This window comes from Haliotis rubra, unplaced genomic scaffold (genome assembly GCF_003918875.1).
Source record: "Haliotis rubra isolate DU_JTF1 unplaced genomic scaffold, ASM391887v1 Scf1075, whole genome shotgun sequence".
In the NCBI taxonomy this organism is placed as follows: Eukaryota; Metazoa; Mollusca; class Gastropoda; order Lepetellida; family Haliotidae; genus Haliotis; species Haliotis rubra.
In genome coordinates, this window is record NW_025764976.1 from 177,255 (window position 1) to 201,823 (window position 24,569).

The following is a 24,569-nucleotide window of genomic DNA, read 5'->3' on the forward strand; positions in this document are numbered from 1 at the left end:
GTGGAGAAGTGATACAAAATGGTATGGAAAGACTTTCATTTCTCAATATAAAACATGTATTTTATGTTGATTTGGTAAGCAACAGTTTTATTCTGTTGCCTTGACAGTTTCTTTTTTGAAAGTAGTTATATCCACCCGCGGGAGGTAACCCTTGTCGCCCTAAATCTCGACCTAAAAACGTGTCTCAAAAATCGCGCAAAACAGTTGGTCATTTAGCACTACGCTTTTTTTGTAACGAAAGGAATGATTGGTCAGTTATTTTTAGCTAGCCAATAACAGGAAGGAACATAAGGTGAGGCGTGCGCAATTTGGTATCTGATGGTGCGGTCCCAGTGCCGCCCTCACGCTACTCGACCTTCTCGACCTGAAGGTCGAATTGGGGGTCGAGTTGGTCGAGTTTCAGAACGAGTTAGGTCGAGTCAGATCGAATCAGATCGAATCAGGTCTACCAAGTTTTTGAAATTTTTTTGACATGTCAAAGATTTTCCCCGACTTCCTCCTCGACCTTCGGTCCGAGATGGGGTCGAGACCAGGTCGAGAATAGGTCGAGTTAGGTCGAAAAAAAGGTCGAGTTAAGGTCGACATAAGGTCGAGTTTGTCGAGTTGAAGGTCGAGCTGGCCTGACATGCCGATCTGTGTTCGTCTTAGTGTCGATCTGTACTCGGCCTCGACTCGACCTCGACCCGACCTTGAGTCGACCAACCCGAACTAGACTCGACTTGGACTCAACCTGGAGTCGACCGAGTCGACCTGAAGTCAACCTATCTCGACCTCAACACGACCTAATCGAGTCCGCGCCGACCGCATAAATGGTCGCCATCTTCCCAGATGCTTCATAAAAGCCAAACGGCAGCCAGTGATAGCACATCATTTCCACACCAACCTGCTGCCACCCAGAGGTCCACCCTGAGCACACCGAACCTCTCCAACACACCGCAAAGCAGCGAAACAGGCTGGTATCTTCCCTAGCTTTGACTCCAGTGCTGCAGCAGGTATATCTCTGTACCTGCCAAGCGGTCTCTTGGACCCTACACACACCTCAGAGAATCAGTCACATGTTCAGGACTCTCAGCAAAGACAGTGAACTTGGTACTCATATATTGTCATGAGCACTTTATACTGATGTGAAATGTGACCTTCAGATTATTTAAATGAGTTTCCAATACAAGATTTAAAAGCTTTTTTATCTGATATTTTTTTGGGTATTTTCCATCCATTGCTAAGTGTAAATGTAAATGCATCTTGTAAGTTTGTTTTGTTCATCATGTATATAGTTAGTTTTCATTGTGTGTTTTTTCGCATTTACCATTTGTAAATAGTGTAAATAAAATACAAACAAGAGATCCTTTGTAAATGAAGTAGTCCTAAATAATAGAGTACACTTTAGAGTCATTTGGATATCATCTTCTCTTGCCAATGACCAGCTCCTGGGCCCATGAAATAGTCCTTCAAATAGTTTCTTTGGTTGGCGCCATCTAGTGGGGTAACGTTGCTCGTACCCCGGTTATCCCAATCAAGCAGCTGTGTGTAGGAGCGCCACTTGCCTGGGGTGAGTGAACAGTCCCCATTCCCCGGTCTATGAGGTTCATCTGACTGTTCCGGTTCCTCGTTCTCAGCATGTGGTGTAAAGTGACGCAGGCCTGGGATATCTGTATAGGGAACCTCATAGCCAGAATCCCGAAGGTATTCTCCACCACTCGTCTGGCCCGAGACAGTCTGCAAAAGTCACAAATTAAACATTTTTAAGTCAAATGCGTTCAAAATTCAAAACCTTTGAGATAATATTGCAGACACCCAAAGATACTAAGTTATAATTTGATTTAGGTATTTAAGGAAAAGAATAATTACCTGTAGTTGAAGATCTGCTGATCGGGGTCCATCTGACGCATGGAAAAGGGCTTCATCATCCAGGGGCGGAGTTGAAAGGCATCGTCTCCGATGATGAAGTATGGCTCACCATACGGGGAATACAAGGTCATCGCCCTCCATCCGATCTCGTGAACGGTTGAAGACCATCAGCGTCTGATGCTGATCCCTTGGCCCCGACGTTGACCCACGGGAACTTGTAGTCGGCATACGCGAGTGCCAGCAAGACAATAGAGAAGAAGGTCTTGTAGTGGTAGAAGAGGGACCCGCTTTTGGGGGGCTTCTTGATGCGTATGTGCTTGCCATCAAACGTACCGGTGCAATATGGAAATTGCCACCTTTCCTTGAAAGCACGGGCTACAGTATTCCATCTACTCTGACCAATACTCAACTTTGAAGGCTTCAATGATAGGATTGATGTGCTTTCGGCTGAGGCTTTGGCTTTGGAGGAGGGTTGGCATTCTCCAGGTCATCCGCCAGTTCAAGCAGGTGCCAGGCTATCTGCACCCAAATGGTAAGCAGTTTTCGCTTCTCGGGGCTCACCAGGTTTACGTCAAGGTTCCTGATGGTGATGTTACTACTTTGCAGTCCTCTAATTGAATGGGTACCTGGTGAAAATGCACCCTGTAATTTATACAATTTGGAAACCAAGGGTCTACTCGGCAGAAAAACGGAATTTCCTTCGAGCACCAGTCGCTCCGGTTGAACACAGGTCGCGGTGAAGTCGGGCCGGTCGACTTAGGACGAAATTAATTCGAAATTAGGTCGATATACGGGTCTAGCTGGTCGAGTATAGGTCTTCTCAACTTAGCCGACCTAAGTCAAGATAGGTCGACTGAAGTCGAACTAAAATCGAACTAAGGTCGTAAAGGTCATTGCGAGGTCGTAATGAGGTCGATTTCAGGTCGTTTTGAGGTCGAGATACACCCCAGGTCGAGACCGGTCGAGTAGTTTGCGAGGTCGAGTCGGTCGAGCTCCCGAGGTCGCTACTGGGACCGCACCATGAGAAACTTATGATGAAAATGTTGACTTTGAAGCAATACAAATTTCCGAAGTGTGTAGTTAATTAACTACTTGAATTGTATTATAATAATAGCCCATTATTCCCTCTACAAACACGTAACAAAAAATATACAATAAGTGCACGTGTTGTAGATGAAAAAATTGTTAAAAAATACCACTCTACCATTCCGGAAGTGAGAATGACATCATCATCTGGGCATTTTTTCTCTGCAATCAACAGCGATTTCGGAGTACGCATCGTCAACAAGCTTTTGAAAACAGCGATTTTACACCAAAATGGTGAGTGACAGCTGACTTTATGAATGGAATAACATTAAGTAAGACACTTTTAGACAAGGGATAATACATAATAAGCCGTGTATTCTTCTAAAGTAAGGATAATGTCTGCAGAATCGTTTCCTATTTTATCATTGAATTTTTGCAATGCAGCATTGCACTGCAGGAGTGACAAAACAGTCACTGAACATAATTAATGATAAAGTCAATGCTTTGTGTGAAATATTTTCAAAATCACTACAGAATGATAACAAGTAAATTATTTATATTACATAATGTAGCCCATCAGTTCATTTATTCATAATTGCAAATGTCACAGCTTTCGTAATAGTTGGCTAATTTGGGGATGGTTAGATCGGAAATGTATTATTCCTGCAAGCATTGTCGGTTCCTTACTATCAACTGACAACCATGAAATCATTCGAAAAGGTATGAAACGCTGTTTGTCACCGGAAGTGCTGTGGTCTCGCGAAGTACCGTGAACTACTTACGGGCCCTTTAGGTTTTAAATGCATTGTAGACTTGGACATTCTTAATACATATCGTCAACACCAGAGAATACACAATCTCCATAATAGGGGCATTGGAATTTATATCATGCGATGAAGACATATAGAACTGAACAGGGATGTCCAGCGTGAGGATGTTCCTATCTTGAAGTAATTACATATGATTTATGCAAAGGATACATGACGTGGAAAACGTCTGGTATTCAGTTTGGCCATGGCTTGGTTTCTCCTGTCATTTTACGAAGTCGTAGCGGGCATGTGACTGTCGATGTAACATTTCACCGGCTGTCAAAGACAATAATTTTATAGTGAATGACTGGATCTGAATAGTCTTTCCAAATTAGTGATCTTCTTGGTGGTGATGTTTCTAGATTAACAGTGTTCCTTTGTAACAATACTTGATGTTGAAATAAAGGTTAAATGATCTGTGTCTAGTGTTTCTACTATTAAATATAATTCAGCTCATCATACTATTGGTTTCGTCACTGGCAAAGGAGGCGTTCGACCGTTGGTATGTTATGACAAAAATTAATTAATTGTCATTACATATTGTTACCAGCCAAATACATGTTCGACATCACAGTTTTCCAACATGTACTTAATTGCAACCCTGCTAAATCGAGGTTCATATAGTTCCATCTAACCTGCGTCAGCGACATCATGATCATGAGGAACTAATACATCACGCCTCCATGCTCGGAGACATCCTACAGGACCTGACAAGGAAGACATCAATTAACAAAATTGTTTACAAAGGGAAATAACTGTAAATGATCTGCATACTATTCCACATTCCGATACCTGCCTCCTTTAGAAATGTGCCCCGGTATTTATGACATTATACATCAAGCATATTTTAGACTCTATATGCTGATGTGCATATGATATAGTATATACAATCTTAAATCAATGAGTAAGAAATACAAAATAAGTACATATTTCATCACACTCATATATCTGAAATCTCTCATTGTCAACATACTTTAGCTAAGGCATTGTTAGAAGTGCACAATTATGATCTTCATCATTACTGTCCATGAACTGGTCTTCTCACATGAGCCATAAATATCTTGGCCGCATTTTATATATTTGAGTCATCAAGTTTATTTGATTGTTCTATTCCGTCTACTTCTACCGGCTTCACCTTAGATTTTACAAATTTCTTTACAAATAAGGAGATATATGTTTGGTCCATCAAATGTACCACCAGATTCCAGTATTATTTCGGGTAAAGTATTTGACAAGAAGTAGGCATCACCATATTTACCAGCTCCCCTCCTTTTGGATCTGTTTCTTTATGCATATGAAATCAGAATGTCTGCTCGGGTGGCAAAATCAAAACAAGGACATTTCGCCAAGACGTATACTGAAGCTTTAGGTATATCGATGATCTAATATGGTTCAATAACCATCAAATATCAAATTCCATTCAACTGAAATATAATAGCAAATATATTAGCTAAAATGTTAAAATCCCATTAAGTTCACTTACCAGCCTAACACATGTACAACAACAGCGTCTCCAACGCGTCTATACGTTAACTATAACTGTCTTCCTTGCGACATATCAGCTCAACTAACCTTCATACAGTAACATCTAACCAACATCAGCGACATCATACTCATACAGAACATCAATAATCAACAGCTGACCATGCTGGAACAGTGTTCAAAAGATAATTCATAATTTACAGTAGCAGCCAACATGGTGGTATAGAGGTATAGAAGAAATTAAAAGGGACAAATACAGGGCATTAATGTTGACTATTGGTGTTTGGAAACAGATTTGGAGTTTTTGAGATTACTGTTTAAGAGATCATTTTCTGTGAGAAGGAAGTTAATTGTATCAAGAAAATACAACGCTAACAAGTGATCTAGAAAATTGTGACGCACGGGAAACATATGGGGAGGTATATCTTCTTCTTCAATAAATGCATTGGAAATATTTTTAGTTTGACTGGTATGAAACTCATCCAAATACACCTCAGATCTTGGTCTTCACTTATGTATCTATAAGAAATGGTATCTACATGGTGAACAAATTAAGGTAGTTTCCCTTTATGGGTATTTTTGACCCATGGAATCTTTTACTCCGAGGCGTATTTGGAGTAAGCACGGTTTTGTTTCAGTAGGGCTAATAAAGCACTAATTCCATTGTATCACTTTGTCCAAAATATTAGTCGCATGCCGTGTAAAAATCTGATTCATTCACTCTATTGCTGTTCCAATGTAAGCTCTGAGATCTGGGGTGTTAAAAATATTTTAAAATGTTGAAAACATACAAGTTGAACTTTATAAGTGGTTGTTACAAGTCCGTCGAAGAAGAGGGGGGAATGTGGGAGAACTCCACTTTTCCTGGTTTATATGACAATGTCCATGAAATCATGTTGCAGAACTTTCAATGCTGTCTGATGTTGAAAACACAAGATGATAGTGGTAACATTAACTGGGTCAGAGGTATTGTGAACATTCCCCCAAAAAATTATTTGATTTGATATCACAAGAAATTCGGGGTGCAAATATTCCTGTATCTCTGTTTAAGTAAAGACCTGGTTAAGAATTATCAAGTTTAATACAGTCTTGCATATTCCTTCATGTGCAATTATTATAAACAATTTAAGGCATTGTTAAATGTTGAATTCAACCTGACTGGTAATATTCTCATTAAGCTAAGATCTGCCTCATCGAGACTTTGTAAATTTATAGTCATAAACAAATTATATTTTACAACATTTGCTGTTATACTGAGTGGAGTGAAAAAACACATTTTCACGAGGAATATTATACGAGAGGCAAAGCTAAGAGTGAAAATACGACGTCAATTAGGTCATGAGTTGCCAGTTACATCATATTTCACAAGACACACGAAATAGTATATGCTTTCTTTTTTGTTTAATTGAATCTAAACATTGATAATCCGATGAAATGCAATTAACGAAATAAAAGAATACCTAAAGGGAAACTCAAGCGTGTTCATATATTTGTTCAGACATAGTTCCTTATTCGAAAATAAAATACAAATCGATACACCACATCTGCATCAGTTGCCATCTGTTTATGGATTGTCATTGTTGGAATAAGATCAGCTCCTATGATATTATCCAGCAAACGGTCAAGTTGGTCTTAGCATAAACGTCAAAACTGCGCACAACAGAAGATCCACAAACAAACTTGGTGGACCGAGAGAGAGGGAAGAGCGCGAAACTCGTGACTTCATATTAGTGACAGCTCCAGTGGAATGATTAAAATGTGACTTGACCATCAAGAAACATTAATGCTTTAATATTTATTGCCTACATATTCTATAATTGGCAAAAAACATCGAACGCACTCGCTAGTACACTGGTATGCATGTATGTTTTGTATTTGAAATGCTTTATTGCCCAACGAATGAGAGCAGAATGCTTTATACTGGTCAACCTTCACATACCCAAATAGAAAACACTGATATTGATTGAAAGTGATAAACGTGGAATCATGCAAGTAAATTAGTTTACTTATCCTGTCTAATGAAATATAATGTTATAATCTATGTTCGTCATGTTACATCATAGTTTGCCCATAGTAATTGCATATCACTCAACCACTCACTGACTGGACTCGGTATCACACGCAGCACTGTTAAAGTGCCTATTCAGTGTACAAAGCGTGACTTAAACGTAAGGAGAAATCAACATGCCCGTGAACGTGACCAACGAGAAGGATCGGCTTGCAGGCCACCCTGGTAAACGTGATACAGGAACTCATGTGCTTTATATATAGCAATGCAAAGACGTCTACATAGAAGCCTGCTTTTAAAACATGTGTTCGTTTTCAGATCTAGAGATGAAGAAATCGTATAAAATTCCGACGGCACACACTTTTACACAGTGGTGGGCGATGCTCACAGAAATTAAGATCGAGAAAATATGTTCACAACGTATATTGTTAGTAAACATCAGATAAGCTAGAAATACACTGGTAGATAGTACAATATAAATGAACGTGAATGGAGTCTCTACTAGGGAGTAGTGTTCGAAATATGAACAGGGAGTGCAAGTCGTCAATAATTCAGGGACATCTTCCTTTACAGCTAAAAACGCTCATCACTGTCACATCACAGAGGCAGAGAACCGTATATCTGTTCACGTAAGAACGCACGTGATTGAAATGGTCATGGAGGGAGATCAACTCGTCATATATAGTATGACCAGAAATTATTTAGAATTTTAGGAATATGTTTAATTGGATTTCTAGTATAAACAACCTTGACCAGCTATCCAGTGCTTGGTTCCATTCAAGAGAGACAACTCCGTTAATCATTTTTCATTAGTTAGTGAAGAGTTATCCCCCTTTGTTTACTTGATAGCAGACGACATTTTCAGTGATCCTCAGTATGGATGATTTAGAGAAGAGGAAGCTGATTTTAGAGTATTATAACAAGGACATCAGATCAGCTAAAGTGATTTCAAGTAGAACAGGCATCCCTTTGTCCACTGTTTACCGTGTTTTGAAAAATATTCGCATTGAGCACCAGGGAGGCGCAGGTAGGCCCAGAAAATTGACTGTCGGTGACAGGAGTCGGCTTGGTATGTTGTTTCTAAAAACAAATGAAGGAGTTTAGAAAACTTAAGGCTGGATATGATTGATAGAGGAACTGCGGCTGTCTGTAAGGAGACAATTAGAACTGAGCTGCATGCAATGAGTTGGCAGGAAAGTCGAGGAATTCCATCACCGATCATGAAACCTAAACAAAAGGAGCAAAGGTTGAACTGGTGGTTACAGCATAGAAATTTTAACTGGGACAATGTGATTTTCTCAGATGAAAGTTCTGTGTGGCTGTTTCCTAATACACTGAAATTCTGGACCAAAGAAACTTAAAAACCTTTGTATCAGCGCCCAAAGTACAGTCCGAAATTTAACGTGTGGGGTGGCATATCTGTGTTAGGGGCAACGCCCCTCTTTATATTTGAAGGGAATATGAACAGTGAACGGTACACAGATATTCTCGAGGGACATTTACTTCCATCTCCTCACGTGTTCTGTGGAAATGTTTGGATTTACCAGCAGGACAACGACCCAAAACATCGTTCAAAGCATTCACAGGCCTGGTTTCGGACCCAAAAAATGGCATTATTAGATTGGCCAAGCTATAGCCCTGACCTAAATCCAATAGAAAATGTTTGGGGACTTTTGAAGGAAAGTGTCAATAAGAAAAATCGGACAAATATTGCTGAAATGAAAGAAGAGGTGTTCCGATATTGGGACAGCATGGACCACGACTTTCTAATTTCTTTGATCAGAAGTATGCCCCGCCGCATTGAAGCCTGCATTGCTGCCCATGGTGACTTGACAAAATACTAACAGTTCATCTGTCTTTGAATCTGGAGTTGTGTTCTGCTAATATTCACATTTAATACGTGAGTAATGAGTGAAAAAAAATAATACAATCTTAAATTCTCAATAGTTTCTGGTTGTACTGTGAACGCACTATATAAGAGTACTACTCTTGAACCTGGGTTTTAAGTCCATTTCCACTTCTAATTGCCACTGATCGGCTTCATGATCTGAAAGTAGATGTATCTGAACAATTTCCAAATCCGCCAATTTAGCCCGTGAAGGTCGTTGACAGAAGACACAGATCCTCATCAAATAATTTCCCAACTCCTTTCAATCAATGATAACGCCTTTGTTGTTTGAAGTAACAACATTGGCGACTCGTTAATAAGTGCATATCTTCAACCAAATTACTTGACAATTACTGATAAAGACAGGTATTGCAGCAATGTTCTATAACATTATTTTCTTTCATGTAGATCAACAATTTTGCGCAAATGTCAGACGTACGCGTTTCCATACTTGTACAGGTATTCTGAAATGTTTTAAACATGATCTTGGTCATCTACAGATAATGATGCTTTGGCAGTCATTGCCAGTATATAGAATGATCTGAAAAAACACAGTACATCGATATGCATGTATGCATTGTACTTGAAATGCTTCCATCACTGACGAGTGAGAGGCAAAAGCTTTTAATTGATCAAATATCACACAGAGGGATGAAAGACAGACATTTTAAGTACATTAGTAACAATCACATTAACTACATTACTTTATTTATCCTGTACAAACAAAAAACAAAATGGATATTTGTAGGGTATAAGTTCAAAGTGTAGACCATAGGAATTTCATTTCGTGCAGGACTGACCAGCCACAGACACAGCTAGTCTGCCATGCATATTTCTGCCCCAGTTCTAACTGTACTGGTGGTGATCATGAATCTTCCATTGAGTGTCACCATCATAAGAGAGATACATCAAGACCTGAGACGCAAACTACTATCAAACTATTCGCCCGAGATTTTACCTACCACCAAAGACTTCAAATTTCTCAACATATCTCTGACATTTCAGCCATTTTCCATAATGGGACTTGATTTTGCTAACTCAGCTGTGACTTTTATCTGCATTATTTCAATCAGACTGGGAGGATCCTCATTTGACATGGAATACGGAAAACTACGGTGGTGTTTCAATGATTATTCTCTCTCCATCCGATATCTGGACGCCAAAGCCACTCATACCCAACAGTGTAGATTCGAGGTCACTTCTTGAAGGTGATACTTCTTTGGCGGTGTTGAATGACGGACGTGTTTCCCAAACATTTGTTAGTACGTATGAAACTACTTGCAAAGTTGACAGCACCATGTTTCCCTTTGATAGTCAGAGATGTCAGATGATTATTTTAGCTCCTTCATTGTGCCACGTTATACCATCTGTATCGATGTATATGTCTACTTGGATAGAAACCTCGTCCGAATGGATACTTGTGAACACATCATCAGAAGAAAGCTCTGGCGTAGTATTTTTCACGCTGCACATGCATCGTCAGTCAACTTTCTACGTGACCACTATTTTGTTTCCCATGTGTCTGTTGTCTCTCCTGAACGTCTGTTCATTCCTTCTGCCCATCGACTCAGGAGAAAGGATGTCCTATCTCATCTCTATATGCATGTCTTATTCTGTGTTTCTGGTCTTCATCATCGATCTGATGCCCAAGTCGGGAACCCTGTCAAGAATGGCCGTGTATCTGATCTTAGTTCTCACTCAAAGTTGTCTTGCCATCATAACCACACTGGTCGTCATCAACAAGGGCAGCTGTATCAAAATAGGATCTTGTTTTTGCCACAGAAAAGTAACTAGTGTTACCAACACATCTCAGACCACAAGTGACATTTCTGGTACTCGTACTTTGGACATGATGTTCTTCGTGTTTTTCCTTCTGTGGTGGGGTCTCAGCATTCTGGTTTTCTTTGTTTAGACACAGAACATCAAGGTGTTCCGAGCAGATTGTTTCATACCGTCCAATTCGAGTCGTGACATCAAGTGATCCTGGCGGCATAGCTAAACAAACAAACCTGTTAAGATATGTCATTGTTTAGTCTAATATAGTCTATCAATATGGACAAACGATTCAAGACACTGTGTATATGTATGTCAGTGACAAAACCACCAAAAGGAAGTATTTCTCAACAATTATGTTCCCGTACTTTTCAATATATATTTTTCTCAGAAAGCATACATTATTGCCAAGTCTCAGTGGTTGCAACTTTTTTGTCAGACACTTGTTTTCATAAATGACAACGTTTCGGAAACGTTCAATCAAATGACTCGTGTGTGTTAACTAATATTCTGAAACCACATGTGACAGTTATGAACTGTCGATTATAACGGTATCCTGATATGCATGCGATATGGGCCAAGAAGTAATTTCGAAGCTCTCTTTGCGCTAAGATAGTCGTAAGTGCCAAGCATTAACATTAACTTACGACTATCTTAGCGCTAAGAGAGCTTCAAAAATCTAGGTCATGGTTATGAAAGTATGAATCGTAACTGATTAGAAGGCAAGACACAAACGTATACGAAATATAATCAAACGCAACTGTATTCCAGTTGTACACCTTGTGTCTCTTTTGTTGTAGTGATTTCTAAGAACTTTGAACAGAGGAACCTTTCTTGGTCAGAGATACTTCACAGCCTCATGTAAACACTAGTTAGGATCACACACGTCCAAGCGACTGGTTTGGGAGAAGATACTTGTGATGAAGGAAAATCTCACAGGGGATATATGTGCTTGTTTCTGTGACGTGTCACCAAACTGATGGAATAAGGAATTCCTAATGCCTTAACAAGTCAGGGAGTCATGTAAACTGTACGACATGTCATGTGTTCTTTTGTCCTTGTATTTAGATATATAAAATGTTTTAAGCTACGTTTGAGCATTGGAAGCTATTATTGCCTGCTGTAAGCTGTGGGTGTGTGTCGAAGCTTCTTTTGGAAGATGTAAAGTAACAATTGAGAAGTGTAATCATGTTTTGTCAGTTGCTAGTGAGTATTGTCAAACAATAAACTTTTGAAGAAAGTAAGGGGATTGCATTAATCGTTATGCGTATTTTTACATGAGATGTGTTTCTGCATTTTACAGTCAAAATGTTAAGACGTTACATATGAGTTGTAGAGTTGGACAAGCAGCAGACACTTCAAGTATATGACGTTGACGAAAGAGAATACCAAGCTTCTGTTACTTCATAGCAATGGAGGGGCGGTGGGGTAGCCTAGTGGTTAAAGCGAAGACCCGGGCTCGATTCCCCATATGGGTCTAATGTTTGAAGCCCATTTCTGGTGTCCCCCGCCCTGATTATGCTGGAATATTGCTGGAAGCGGCGTTAAACCATACTCACTCACTCACTCGCCCACACTTAGCAATGGACATTTCAATGATTGTGAGATATAATTTCCTTATCTGATTCTGAACTTTCTCTGCAAATTAGTGATTGATGGTCATGGTGTCTTTTCTACGCTAACAGTGTTTCTTCGTAACCATGCTTGATGTTGCAATAAAAGGTTAAATGATCTGTGTTTTGTTTCTCGCTCTGAAATTCACTGTAGTTGAGCAGTCTACACTACATTTTATAATTTACTTCTTGAACACATGGCTTTGCATAAAAGGTCTAAGAACTGCATCGGAATGGGGGTATAATATATAACATTGAGCCAATAATGTTCACTGTATTTGGAAAACAAATCTTTCAGCACCTCCTTTTGTGTGGCGGGTTCCGGGTTCGATACCCCACATGGGTACACTGTGTGAAGCCTATTTCCGGTGCCCCCGACCGTGATGTTGCTGGAATATTGCTACAAGCGTAAAACCATACTCACTCACATGGAGATTTCAGGACATTTGATGTATGTTCTCAGATGTTACTCAACGTTTAAAGATTTTCCTCTGATAAATTGATTGAATGAGTTAACATTTTGCACCGATATAGCAATGAGAAAAAGTTAGTTATTAAATGCCTGTTTACGACAGGCAATAAAATAAAGTAAGATAGTTATTACTGTTCAAGTTTAAAAGAATCCACGTCACTATTTAAACAGAAGATTTAGGACAAATTAGAACTTTTCTTTAGACCACAAGCAACTAAAGCAAGAACGCCTCACTGTGCATCATGGGAACTTACGTTTCATTACGATTTCCCTGGCACGATCTGCGCCATCACTTTGGTCTCTTGTGAGTGAGTCTACTTTTAGCAGTATTCCTTAAATATCATGACGGGGGACACCAGAAATGGTCTTCACACATTTTACCCCTGTGAGGAATCGTACCCGGGTCTTCGGCGTGACGAGCGAACGCTTTAACCATGAGGCTACCCATCACCCCCTTTACTTGTATATAGAATAGAAATCTCTGCTAAAACAGAATCGAAAGAACAATGAAAATCGAGTCTGGATCAGACAATCCAGTGATTGTCACCATGCGATACGATGACAGCACTTGTCTATGAATCACTATGAATTAGTGATGATACCAGGTGTTCGCAAAGCGGTGAGCGACGTATCCTGCCCCACCTATGGCACTCATTGTAAACATGTGCTAAGTCTAGTCAATTATTCAAATGAAATAATTCGGGAACGTAAGTCAGTCAATAGTAGTATGGTACAATCAATAGTCAAAAATAACACATTAACTATGAATTACAATACTGGTTGATTGTATTAAATTTGATTAAGATGTACTCAATGATTGTATGGAACCGCTTGAGTGGCACCGCTGTCTATAATCTCACACTAAGTTAAAACACCATTCAAATTTCAAAAGTTTTCAAACAATTTCATTTCTTTTGAAAAACCCAAGAATTAAATGAGCATTACATTCGTAAAACGATTTTAAGATGATGAATGATAATGGATAAACGTGCTTCACTGTGATTCTCCAATCACAAGGACACAGAATGGAGGATCCTCACTTTTTAACAAATAATAACCAAAAGTAAACTGCACATGGCCAATTGGAAATAGTCGTATTTGGTCCTGTCTTGACTGACAACCCCAGTAAGTATAACCTAAAATTTGTTTATACCCACTCGGATGTTCCACTTTCTTTGCATTAAATAACGAATACACAGGTTTATCAAGAACGGCTTTTGCTACAGTATCAGCCTTTGTGTCACCAGCTGACTTGGTAACCAACACAAGACGTTCTCAACTGGACAGTGCAGTTCTAAAACAGGTGATAAATTGCTTATGCTGAGATTGGTGCTGAATGTATTCCCAGACTATTTGGATAGCCGGGATTTAAGCAGTGAAACTATTATCAGGAATCCTGGATATAATTTCAGATCCAACGACAGTGGTTTTTGACACCTTGGTACCATCCTTGGACCCATCTGTTACAATTGAATGATAGGTATCATACATATTTCGTAATAGTATATTCCTGTTGATATATTAGTCGATATGTGTCAGATGTATTTAACTAAGCGATGGAAAGATCTACTTCAGGCCTTACTAATTACCAGGGAGGAGTCGACAGAACCCGGTATGAAGATATCATATTGAAGTCGATATTACTTTCTGTAATATGAGGTTCGATCCAAATTGCAGGTGGTGGTTGAGGAGGAGTCGACAGAACCCGGTATGGAGATATCATATTGAAGTCGATATTACTTTCTCTAATATGAGGTTCGATCAAATTGCAGGTGGTGGTAGAGGAGGAGTCGACAGAATCCGGTATGGATATATCATATTGAAGTCGACATTACTTTCTCTAATATGAGGTTCGATCCAAATTGCAGGTGGTGGTAGACCGATTAAGTACATTTAAAGTTATCTAATAACAAACTGACGTCAATATGATAATTACTTTCCCTCTCTCGGGATATAAGTTATCCCTTGTGACATCGTTTTTTCATTATTGTCCAACGTTGTTCATATATAATTTATTGATCAGGTGAAATATTTTTACACTTGTTGAATAAAGGAATATTATTACTAAAGGAGAAATACGTCAACCATCCCTTACGTAGTCGGTTCTTTTGACGTGCACCTGGACATGCACCTGTTTTGAGGAGGGTGTTGGGCAATAAGAATAACAATAAGAAATTGCGTCCGATTAATGCGACGTTTGTATGTTCGGGCATGGACTCTGAAAGTCTAGTTTAATAATGAACCACGATTTCTACGATCGTCTATTGCGTTTACAATCGAAACAACAGATCGGCAGATTCAATGGCGGAAGCTGGACGGTGTGGGAACAATATCCCACAAACGGTGATCTCACTTGGTGATGGTTTATGGGAAGCTCGCTGCTAGTCGGTACATCGACCATATCATCTTCTTCCGATAAGCAACCAACGGAGGGAGGTGACCCAAGCAAGTCAAAACATTGATTACACAACAGTCTCGTTTCCTATTGACTGGGTCCCGTCCTATTGCGCAACTTAGTACAATGACTTATCCAGAATTTTGGGACCAATGCATTTAACTGGAAACACAATTATTAATCAGTAGTATTTGATACTTCTAAGCACTTGTATATTGCAACACTACGCTCCTTCTAATGCTTGCAAACACGTCGTACAGCGTGCTCTGTCGTACAGCGAGCTCTGACAAACGAAAACCTGGAAAACGTGGAAATCTCAAAACGATGCTCTCCCGCTAGAAAAGTTTGTCGGTCTGGTACGGATTATATATTATATCAATCACATTATGCGTTACAGAACTACAATAAATAAGCGCAAATAAACACATAACAGGTGTAACTAGTGTGCCAGATGCATTGTCAATCATTTTACGACCTCATCAAACAGGGACAGTCTGTGACGTCATAGTTAAGGTCATGCTGCCGACACCTCGCCTTAAAATATAGAAATACGATGTTATTAAAGTTTAAGTGGTAAATACCATTTTCTTATGAAACAAGGTATTGGAATTCAGTGTAACCAAAGTAGGTCACTGTCTGAATAGGTTAATGAGACTGATGTTTCGGTTTGTGACAAAGCAATACCACGGACGGGTCATGTCTGTCGCTGTTGACTTCCTTCATACTTTAAGCATCAATGCCTTCCACATCTCCAGATTTATACGAAGGAATGCACCTGTGAAATGATCTCCACAATAATATAAATGTACGTTAAAATCTACATATGGCAACATACTCTCCAATACATTGTGGGAGGAATGCAGGGAAATTCCAACGGAAAGAAACAGTTCTCTTCACTCTATGCCAAGACGTTTTTGAGTAATGACACCAGCTCATACCAGGTGCTGATCAGAATGCCATCCTCCTACCCACTACCCCCAACCTCCCCGTGGTGAGCATGTAATCTACAATGCAGTGCGTAATAACCAATATCTACTTTGCTAACTCTGCTGTAACATTTTCTGCATTACTTCAGTCAGAGCCTACTGGGTCGGTGACACTCCTACAAAGAGGCGTACACCATCCCGTATTACCCTCGAGAGAAGCATACAACGAAGTTATCTTACCGTCATGTGAAATGTACAAAATATCATTTTATGGTCATGTTAATGGTCATAGTGACTCCAGCCGTTTAACAATACATTAAAACTTTACAAACAAAAGTAAGTAGTAGTCTAGAACTATTCCCACGAGATATCTGTTTCAAATAAAGATTTATAACTCAATTAGATTTACAACAAATGTCTGAACTTATATGCCACTTTAATCCTGTCATGGATTCGTGTGCATTCATGCACGGAATCAGGAAACTGATAAATTAGTTGGAATATATTGCTTGTGTCACGCACGTCACTGAAAATTGACGTGTGTCAACCGTTGAGCTATTGGAGTCTATGCTGACTGCCTAAAGCAAAATGGAAGCAAATACGTATGTTTCTTTCTTGAAGTAATATCTCAGAGGTAGGGTGAGCTACCTATGGTTTGGCAATGTTTGTCGAGTTAATGGAATATGATGTATATCAGTGTGGTGTTGTTAGTAAGTGAGTTAAAATATACGTTCACACAGAAACGTTTCACATACATCGTGATGAGATTAAATTTATATTGGCACTCACACTAAAAACCCTGCAAAGTACAATAACTAGACGGTAAAAACAGTTTAGTTAAAGCGACCTTGACAGCATAGAAAAGGATATACTATCACTGAATAACACACTATAAACACGGACTATAAATCACCACAGAACATCGTTAGCTCTCCATACCTGGGCCATGGGTACCTTTGAAACTACTTCCGCATGGCTCCCTGGTTACCTGGGGAGTGTACACGTTTTTGCCAATAATAAAAAATTAACACATATACTGCTATTGAAACCATGCTAGGTATAACTTATTAGGGTACACTATTTTCAACCCCCGTCCAGAGCACAGCCACAAATAATATCATTCAGTTTACACAGTTAGTTTATAACAAGTAACATTGTTCATTAAATTGTACCAACAGGACGACTCTTCAGTCCCTTTTCCCGTATTGTTTAAATCGTGCTTGATTGATTCGATTCTGAATTGACATTTTTTATGACATATAGTGAGAGGACTTAAACGTTTCAATTTGATAGTCAGAGGTTCACCATCTGGTGAATATCAGTCCTCATTGCTTAATACCAATTCATATGAGTGGACCACAGTAATGTCCTGATATCTTAAGGGGCGGTGGGGGGTAGCCTAAGTGGTTAAAGCGTTCGCTCGTCATACCGAAGACCCGGGTTCGATTCCCCACATGGGTACAATGTGTGAAGCCCATTTCTGGTGTCCCCGCCGTGATATTGCTGGAATATTGCTAAAGCGGCGTAAAACTAAACTCACTCATCTCACCCTGATATCTTGAACAATTACCAATAACTATTAGCAAATTATATGATGTGCATCCGCTTTAAATAACTGATGGAACCGATGTGTAACATCCGATTGTTCTGGGACTGGATGATTAAATTAAGGTACTGTATATGTACCGTTTGAATGTGGATTTAACTAACGGGAAGCTTTGATATGAAATCTTTTCAGGACAGCAAACAAAGGATATTTGATTTGATTGTGATCATGTCTTCCTCTTTTAAGTGATTCCGACCTAATCAGAAGACTGTGTAAATAGTGTTCCTTTGCACAAGTCTTCCGAGATGATGTCTAAATGATGCTTAAAGCGATGGTGATCTATGAGACACAAACAAGGTATAGAATGAAAAGTAGTACAGAATTATATATCCATTATTGCTTAATGCATGTATGTTCTTGATTCTAATTGCCAATTAAAGACATTTTGTTCTAGTCAGCAAACATAGAAAGAGGTAATCGTGATATATAAAACACCTAATTGCAGTCAGTAGCATACCATGATGTAATTCCATGTTCCTTGTTACATCAGTTAATACAAGCGTAAGTTGAGTCTAATAGTAGAGTCTTACTGTTGGAGGGAACAGAATGCAAGAAGATACGTAAATGGGAGGTATATATGGATGTAATTTTCCATCTTAGTTACAGCGTCCGATTGTCAAAGACCCGGTTCGAGTTCAATGTGTGAAGCACATTTCTGTTGTTCCATTCCATGATATTGCTTCTTTCTTTTTGTTTCCGCTAATGTGGTGTGACAGCAAAGCATTTCATCAAGTGTGTGTTTCAGTTGTTTTCAAGAAAACCTCGCTACTACACAGAACATCTCAGCCCCTGTCATGGATTCGCGTTAATTCGTGCCCACATTTGAAGGCATTAAAATGTAGATTAGGTGGCACAGTTTGTTGGTTTTGGAAAGCGAACGATTGATTTAGTTTCGTGAATGAACCGATGATGTATTGAAATTTAAGTCGCCTGACAAAAGCCTGCTTGAACCAAATACGTTTCCTTTTAAGTATGATGGCGGAAGTAGATAGGGCGGTGTGGTAAGCAAGTAGGTATAGCCTGTAGTGACATAATTCATTCACACATTCGAATCATGTCCGACTTCGTTTTGCATTACATCTTTGTGTAACATCTTATAACAGGTGAAATATCAATATATGACTTCACATTGAGATTAGCTGCAGTACTGAGGAATGCCTTAAGTAAAGCGTGTCTAGGGCAATAACAGTAAGTACTTGATATCTGTTGAATGTATATCTTACAAATCGAAAAAAGCAAGCATTCACCGGAAGCATGATATGTATAAATGTATTGTACATTCTGCATGGTCATGTTTCAAAATCCTAAAAGACTCATGAGCTACAATCAAATGCTTTTCACTGATTAAACATGACACTGTAGAAGTTAAAAAGATTGCTTGTGAAGCCCAATCAATTGGATAGCCTGACATCATAGTGTTAACAACAGTAAATGCATTTCGACAAACCGACAGTTAAATTAATGCGCACAGCAGTGACATCTCACATCGTCTTGTTTTAAAATCGTAGCTACGATCAAATGCTTTTACTGATAAAACATGACGGCCGGATATAACTTTCGCTTCATATTGAGGAATGGTCCATTACCTTCAGCATTTGATATACCACGCTTCAGGACGTTTGTGGAATATTCTAAAGATCCTTCCACGTAGAGTTCAAATCGTCATTTTACTTCATCCCAGCAAATAAACAGTAGAAATGAAAAATTAGTTTAGGACTGACGTCATGATGCTGTTTACATACCACTTTTTTGGGATAAAAGTATTCTTGGTATATCGGCATTTACTTATTGTCAAACAAATGAGCGCATCTGCATAAAACTTGTGATCAGTAAATACGTTGTTGAGATAATGGAACCAGAATGGGCTAATGAGAACAAATACATTTCGATCATACTATCAACTAAAGCTATTAGGTGGGTAATAAAAGAGACAACAAGATTACATGTCTCCAATCAGTCAATGAGTCAATTAATGTTTATCAAAAAACAGGAAAAAACATCTTTGTACATGGATGCAAACATAACTGCCTGGTTGTAGGGTTCCTGTTTTGTTGCTCTATATTTTAGAACAAACGCCAGCCTGGAGGTGTTGTTGTTGATATCAATTTCCATCGTCGTTGATGGGTCGCCCAACCTGGGTGCTCCACGAATGCCAGTAACAAGGACTTTCACTGAATTTGACATGTGACACGAACACGTTAGTCTCTTATCATTGGGCAACCGACGTGTTTCTTCACAAATTGGTTTTGGATATTATTTACCAAGCTCAATATATTTTCCTGGTGAAATTAGTAAAAGCTTTTAAAGTGAATGTACGTCCCTGCGTTCAAGTCAATGATGCGAAAATTCGACATAGGACATGCAGCAACAACACTTGCATTTCCCAAACAAGTGTCAGTAATAACAGGCATAGAACTACTGCAGTGTTTCAACAGATAAAATGGAAAGTCACCAGCTGTGATCATCAAAGCGTGTGTTTGAGTGAAGGAAGCTTTCGTTTGCCAGCAGGTACCCTAATAAAGTGTGTGTGTGTGTGTGTGTGTGTGTGTGTGTGTGTGTGTGTGTGTGTGTGTGTGATATGAAAACTATGAATACACCACAAACAAGACTTTAATTGTCTACGCCCGAAAATCGTGACAAAAAGAAAGTGCTATAATCTGTTGTTTGAACATGTAAATGACAAGATGTATTGGGTACCATAGGTTTTAAACACCATAATATAAATTGGGTTGGGCTTTGCACTGAAAAATAATCTGTTTCTTTGAATTTGTTTCAATATATGTTCAGGAACAAAATTGTCATGCATGCAAGAATGCCAATATTGCTGACTTGTGTATCCGTATTTTAACTGAAATTATGTGTTAAACATTATCTTCTGAATACAGATGTTAAATGTTGTCCTACACTCTCCCGCAACTGAATACCCGTGCATTCTCACATATTATATATCATAATATCACAACAGACCCCAGGTCTTTTCGAAAAAGAATACCATTTATGTTAAGTTGTAAAACATATCACCCGTGAAAATCAGGGTTAGAATTCCTCTTCAGAAACCGATGAATGATAAAATGTATTTGTATTATATTGATTAACAGCAATTAACGTGGGGTCGTTCAAGTTAATTAGTTTACTTATTATGTGTACGGGATATTGACAATATAAGTTCGTCACATGACATCATATTGATGACCGTAGCCATTGCATTTCCATACAACCTGTAGTCAAATCAGTCGCTCAGGAGGGGCAAGCCACACACAGCTTGTCTGCCATGCATATTTCTGCCCCAGTCGTAACTATACTTGTAGTGATCATGAATCTCCCATTGAGTGTCACCATCAACAGATCAGCGCACCAACACCTAAGAAGCAAACTACTCACGAACTATACACCAGAGATATTACCTACGTCCAAAGATTTCGATCTTCTCAACATAACGCTGACATTTCAGCCATTTTCCGTTCTGGGACTTGACTTCGCTAACTCTGTTGTGACATTTTCTGCATTTGTTGGGTCAGTCTGGATGGATCCTGATTTGGCATTGGATACTGACAACTACGATGGTCTTGAAATGATTATTCCCTCCCCAACCGATATCTGGACACCAAAGCCAATCATACTCAACAGTGTTGATTCGAGATCACTTCTTGAAGGTGATACTTCTTTGGTGGTGTTTAATGACGGACAAGTTACCCAGAAATTTGTGAGTACCTATCAAACTACTTGCAAAGTCGACAGCACACTGTTTCCATTTGATAACCAGACGTGTCATATGAATATTTTACCTCCTGTTTTGTGCCATGTTTTACCACAAGCCCTGATGTCTATGTTTACTTGGATAGAAACGCCATCTGAGTGGCACATTGTAAACACATCATCGGAAATGATGCCAAATGCAATGTTCCTTACGCTGCACATGCAACGTCAGTCATCTTTCTACGTGACCACCATTTTGTTTCCCATGTGTCTGTTGTCTCTCCTGAACGCTTGTTCATTCCTACTGCCAAACCACTCAGGAGAAAGGATATCGTACCTCATTTCCATATGTATGGGTTATTCTGTGTTTCTGGTCTTCATCATTGATGTGATGCCCAAGTCTGGATCCCTGTCAAGAATGGCCGTGTATCTCATCCTAGTTCTCACTCAGAGTTGTCTTTCCATCATAACCACACTGGTCATCAGCAAGAAGTGCTGCTGTATAAAAACAACAATATCAAACATCAGTTCTGACACAGCCCAGACAACAAATGACACTACTGGTACACATACTTTAGACATGATGTTCTTCATATTTTTCCTCCTGTGGTGGGCTCTCAGCATTCTAATTTTCTTTGTATAAATAGAACATCAAGCACTGAAGACGCAGGATCAAGTCGGACCTAAAAGAACGTTCCTAAAAGAACATTTCACTCAGTCATCATCGTGTAGTGGCATAAAGACATGTTTATGGTATTGCCAAACAAACCTGACATATTACGTGGGACAATGTCATGTCCATATACAGCAAGATACTTAAGGTAACTTAATGCCTTCCACAATATGTAATTGCACAATTTCCCCAGCTTTATATATTGTACATTATCTAACTGTTGTACGCTTACTACAATTGTCTTCAGAAATAACATGTTTATATGCATTTCATCACAACCTCATTAAAACACTGGTTACAATTCTACTCACTGAAGATACCTTTTCAAGACGAACCCGTGAAGATCCGGGTTAGAATTTATCTTCAGTACCCCATGCTTGTCGTACGAGGCGGCTAACGGGAGTGGACAGCTCCACTAACTTGGTTGATACATGTCATCGTATCCCAATTGCGTAATTGGATGCTGTTTATTTCTGGATTGTCTGGTCCAGACTCAATTATTTACAGACCGCCGCCATGTCGCTGGAATATTACTGAGCGCGGCGTAACACTACACTCACTCACTTTTTAGACTTTTTTATACCGCTCAAATTGCCAGTGGAGCACAGATACCTGTGACTGTACTTTGCCTCCAAATTGTAATATAAGAGTTATCAGGTGAGGTAAAAATCGTAAATCAAATACTTTATAAAGCATGTAAAAAGTTTCTAAAGTCAACATTTATAGACAAAACATTAAACAAACTACTTGTGTTCCGGAAACTACCGATAGTTAATGAACATCAAGTGACCTTACGTCCTAGTGTATAGTTGACTCACTGCTTCAGTACTGTGTTTTGTAGATACCTAGCGTTCGCCATGGCCTCATCTGATAGTAACGTAACACTAGCATAAATATTGAATTTTCGCACAATGACCTTACATATTCGCACACATTAATATTAGGTGTAAATAGATTTTGACAGCAGCACAGAACGTGAAGAAGATCTGTCAAGTGAAGACGATCATTCAGATCACTACGGAAAGACACAAATTTGTAATTTGCAACGTATACCATTCATTTTCGATTTCCAAATTTATTTAGGCTATATGTTATAATTTTGTTAATTACTTCCAACACAAATAATCTTCGACGAAAGTTATAAAACGATTGCGAGCTTTCTTCACACATGTATTTATGTATATTAGATGCGACAGTGGAGTGTGTGTACCTATGCCTACATAGAAATTAATTCATGAATTGAGCATGTGTTTATATATTTTTATGTAAGCATATACATATACTGATGAATAGTAGATCTAGGAGTGTTAAAATATAAACATGGTAATGTTTAGACGCTACCCTCGCTTTTCTTTAAAAAATGATAATACTTATTTATGGTTTTCCCTCGACAATTATTCTTATGTAAATTGTGCAAGATGTAAATTGAAGCTTATTGTCAACGAATATTGCTTGTAACCAAACAATTGTTTTCTATACAAATGAATGTTATGCATTAATTGTACGTTGTTTATTGTGTCTAATGATGGTTTGTTCAGTTATCACAGTCGTGTAACATTTGTTGTAGCATGTAGTTTACCGATAAATCTTCGTGGCTGGTATTTAGCTTACAATAAGTATTTCCATGATCTTGACCAAAACATCCATCATTCTATCAGTGACTACCTTATATTTCACACGCAAACAAAACATAACAAAACACACACACCCATCAACGAAGAAAGAAATACACAGAAAAATTATTGAAATAATTGAAATATAACTGACAATATTGATCTTAAATATACCAATCACAATATATTTCACCGAAAGAATGACGCTGTTTTCTTATTATCTACCTCTATAACAGATTTTTCGCTTGAAAGTAGATCCGCTTCCAACCGAGAACTAATGATCGATGATAAACATACGTCCAGTGAGACAATGTTCATCCAATAAAAGTGACACACACTATTTCCTCCCTTGTCATTTATCTGTCAAAAAGTAGTTCCCGAGGCAAAAACTTATAGAACAATATCTTCTTCTTTTTTTCCTTGTCTAGCACTTCTTTATTTACAGGATTTCTGTTGCCATCACTTTTTAGATGTGTATGTTATGTACGTTCTTGTGAGTATTTACCTTTTATAATATAATTGCTATATCCGAATTTTCCTTCTTGCTAAATTTGTCTTCAGGCTTGAAATTTAGAAGAAATGACTCTTGGTACCTTTTCGGGTGGACTAGGACACCCCCACGAAACCAGGACTAACGGGAAATCACTCCAGTGTTATGTACATGAATGCACTGTAAACAAAGATGGAACGACAGGCTGCTTACCACTGTGACGTGACAGCATCATGCCATGTATTGGTAAA

At 38.8% G+C, this 24,569-nt stretch overlaps 1 long non-coding RNA gene across 1 annotated transcript; it reads left to right on the forward strand.

Annotated features, from left to right (window-relative positions):
* The first annotated feature begins 2,278 nt into the window (after positions 1–2,278).
* Positions 2,279–22,637, forward strand: LOC124280257. Its single transcript, XR_006899631.1, has 4 exons — positions 2,279–2,380; positions 10,459–10,465; positions 15,393–15,396; positions 22,626–22,637. It is a non-coding gene; the product is annotated as an uncharacterized LOC124280257 (long non-coding RNA).
* The last annotated feature ends 1,932 nt before the right edge of the window (positions 22,638–24,569 follow it).